This window comes from Hibiscus syriacus, unplaced genomic scaffold (genome assembly GCF_006381635.1).
Source record: "Hibiscus syriacus cultivar Baekdansim isolate YM2019G1 unplaced genomic scaffold, ASM638163v2 tig00110388_pilon, whole genome shotgun sequence".
In the NCBI taxonomy this organism is placed as follows: Eukaryota; Viridiplantae; Streptophyta; class Magnoliopsida; order Malvales; family Malvaceae; genus Hibiscus; species Hibiscus syriacus.
This window is the reverse complement of record NW_024062718.1, coordinates 1,237,278-1,240,119: the sequence shown is the minus strand read 5'-3', so window position 1 is coordinate 1,240,119 and position 2,842 is coordinate 1,237,278. Positions and strand designations below refer to the sequence as shown.

At 28.5% G+C, this 2,842-nt stretch overlaps 1 non-coding gene across 1 annotated transcript; it reads right to left on the bottom strand.

The window, feature by feature from the left end:
• Positions 1-885: 885 nt before the first annotated feature.
• TRNAI-AAU lies at positions 886-959 on the bottom strand. Its single transcript has one exon. It is a non-coding gene; the product is annotated as a tRNA-Ile (tRNA).
• Between the last annotated feature and the right edge of the window lie 1,883 nt (positions 960-2,842).

Genomic DNA, 2,842 nt, shown 5'->3' with positions numbered 1-2,842 from the left:
GTTAATACAACTATTATTGCTACAATAATTTTATCTCATTTTATTCTTTATGTTGCCTTTCCTAGCTTATACATACCGACATCCTGTTAGCATTCACAATCATCCTAAAATCTAAAAAACGTTTCCCACTGCGTTTTCCTTACTTGAGTTTTAAACTTACTGCTTTCTTTCGAGTTTTAGGAGAAGAACAATATTACCACCGTCTACTTTCAAATTTCGGGTGTACGGTTTTTAGAGAGATCGTATTAATTTTGGAGATATCTTCTAATACAACAATTACATAAATAGAGACGAACTTACTTATAAGACAACAATTCATAATGACATAACCTATTAATTTCCTTTTGTGATTTCTTATTTTATTCATCTGATAGTATGAACACCTCATTTTATTGCTAAGCCTTTGGAACTGATAAAGGTTCAATGGGTTTCTTTTATTTTCTTCGAGGTACGACAACAATTCTTCTTATTTCTAACATAAGTTGACGGTGCTGTGATTGGTAAAATGAATTTATAATTGAATAAAAATGTTAAAGATTTCTTTCTCTGAGAATATAAAATACATAAAAGGCAAACACTGCGATGGATAAATAGTGTAAAAATTTTGACACCCATCCAAGCTTAGTTTTTCTTATATGAAAATGTTTATTTTGCAAACAAAGGCAGTACCTATATTTTATTTGTGTACATGCAGCACGTGTTTGCATTCAAGCACACACGACGTGTCTATCTCTGTAGGTACTCTGCAGAATTGCAGCTTCAACCACAGAATTAATGGAACACCGACACACACAGGTTCGTCTTGTTCTTTTGATAATATATGTGCGATTTATACTATCCATTCCTCCACCAAAAGATCTGGAGAAAGCGTGAAAAGGAAAGATTTGGCCCATGCAGGTCTCGAACCTGCGACCTTCGCGTTATTAGCACGACGCTCTAACCAGCTGAGCTAATAGGCCATTTACTGTTAATTAATGAATTAAATTATAAATTGTAATTAACAGCCACACGCTCTAACCAACTGAGCTACTCCAGCTATTTGCTCCTTTGTACACACAAGCTTTAATTTTGGATTTATTAGAATTAATGTGGAAGGGAGGAGGAATCTTTGGAGCATGTCATTCTATTATGGAATTAAAACTAAAAAATATTAAAGAATTAAACTTGTGTAAAATAAATAAATTTTCAAAATAAGAATAATTTAGTAAGATATGTGTTTGAGTAATTATATATTTCCTACGTCAAATATCATAATCTTACATTTTGATTAAATGAATAAAATAGTAATATTCTCTTTAATATAAATACATTACATAATTATATATTATCAAAGTTAATTATTATATTTTATGAATAAAACACGTTATAAAGGTATGATCTACATATATCTAAAAATTACTACATTACACTCTCAACTAGTGAATTCATGTTCATTCATTAAAATTACATTCCTAAGATAAATAGCCACCAAAATTAAACATATATTACAAATTGTAGAATTTAAAATTCAATCAACATTAAATATTGGAGAAAGAGAAACAATAAAATAATTGCATGGCGCATATACCGTTGAATCAAATAATTAAGTTAATATATATTTTTATTAGTCAATTATTATATTTAATATGAAAATAATATATTTTAATATTTAATTTATCTTGTGATTAAATAGGATAACTTTTAAATCGAATTAGATCGAGGATTAATCTTATTACACTCTCACTAAAGATCCTCTACACATCATCCTTGCCCCTCACAATCATTAGAGAATCCCATAGCATCCCTAACCCCAAACAATGTATTTTATCATTCTTTATGTGTTGATTATATTTGTTTATTTATAAATATAGTAATTAATATTTGGATAATACACAAATGATCCTTTGATTATAGGGTGTTTCTTTGTTGACTTCTATGACTATTAAAAGTTACACAATGGTCCATCGACTATAAGACGCTACTTTGTTGAGTCCCCTCGACTATTTAAAGTTAAAAAATATTCACTTGATTATTCATATGTTCCAAACTCATTATTTTTAGTTAAAAGAATTTGTGGTCGTCTGAGTTGGACGTTAACCTGCTCATTGAGATATGATAAAATCTGATCCCATAACAATTTGAGTTGTATTTTGTGGATCGAGTATTTATTTACATTATGCCATCGAGCTAGTACTTGAAACATTATGATGTCAAGCCAGTGCTTGAAAGCAATGGTGGTGCTGATATATATCATTAAAATATAATTTTATCATATCCTAGTAAGTATGTTAACATTCAGTTCAGACGGGCGGAAATTTGTAATGGAAAATGACGAGTTTGAAACACATGAATAGTCAGATGATCATTTTGCAACTTTTAATAATCGAAGGACTTAAGAAAGCAATATCTTATAGTCGAGTGACTATTTTGTAACTTTTAATAGTTTGGGAACTCAACAAAGTAGAGCCTTATAATTGGGGGACCATTTGTGTACTTTACCCTTAATATTTATGTTTGATTATTTTTATCTAATAATTAAGAAATATGTCTATTTATGGTTTATTTATAATTAATGAACACGTTTTTTAATTACAGGCAACATGTTGAATTATATGTTTATTTGAATTATATGTTTATTTTCACATACACAAATATATGTAGTTGGGATAAACCAATACGACTGCAATTTTGAAATTGATACTAACAAAATTCTTAAAAGCTAGAACAAAATTAAAATGAATATAAATAGGAATATTGACTTTTAAAGACTAAATATTGAATTTGTACTTGTCGATTTAGAATTATTATTTAATTCCAATAAGAAATATAATAATATATATAAGAAAAGAGACAAACTACGTCC